This window comes from Asparagus officinalis, chromosome 4, assembly GCF_001876935.1.
Source record: "Asparagus officinalis chromosome 4, Aspof.V1, whole genome shotgun sequence".
NCBI lineage: Eukaryota > Viridiplantae > Streptophyta > Magnoliopsida > Asparagales > Asparagaceae > Asparagus > Asparagus officinalis.
Window position 1 is genome coordinate 15,895,565 of NC_033797.1, and position 293 is coordinate 15,895,857.

Sequence of the window (293 nt, forward strand, 5' to 3'; positions counted from 1 at the left end):
GGGTTTGGGTTTGATTGGATTAGGGTTTAGGTTTAGATATTTATGTCTTTCATATTTTAATTTTAGCCCCTCAAAATTTTATATTTTCAAATTAGTTTCCGAAATCTCATAGAAATTGCTATTTCAACCCTAAAATCTAACTATTCTTATCAATTTTTCTTTTACATCCTCTTATTTAGTGTTAATGATTAGATTATTTCAAAATTAGTCCCTCAAATCTTTAATATTTCAAAATTAGTCCGATTGGCTATCTTCAATATTTCAAAATTACTCACTCAAATCATGGAAATTTC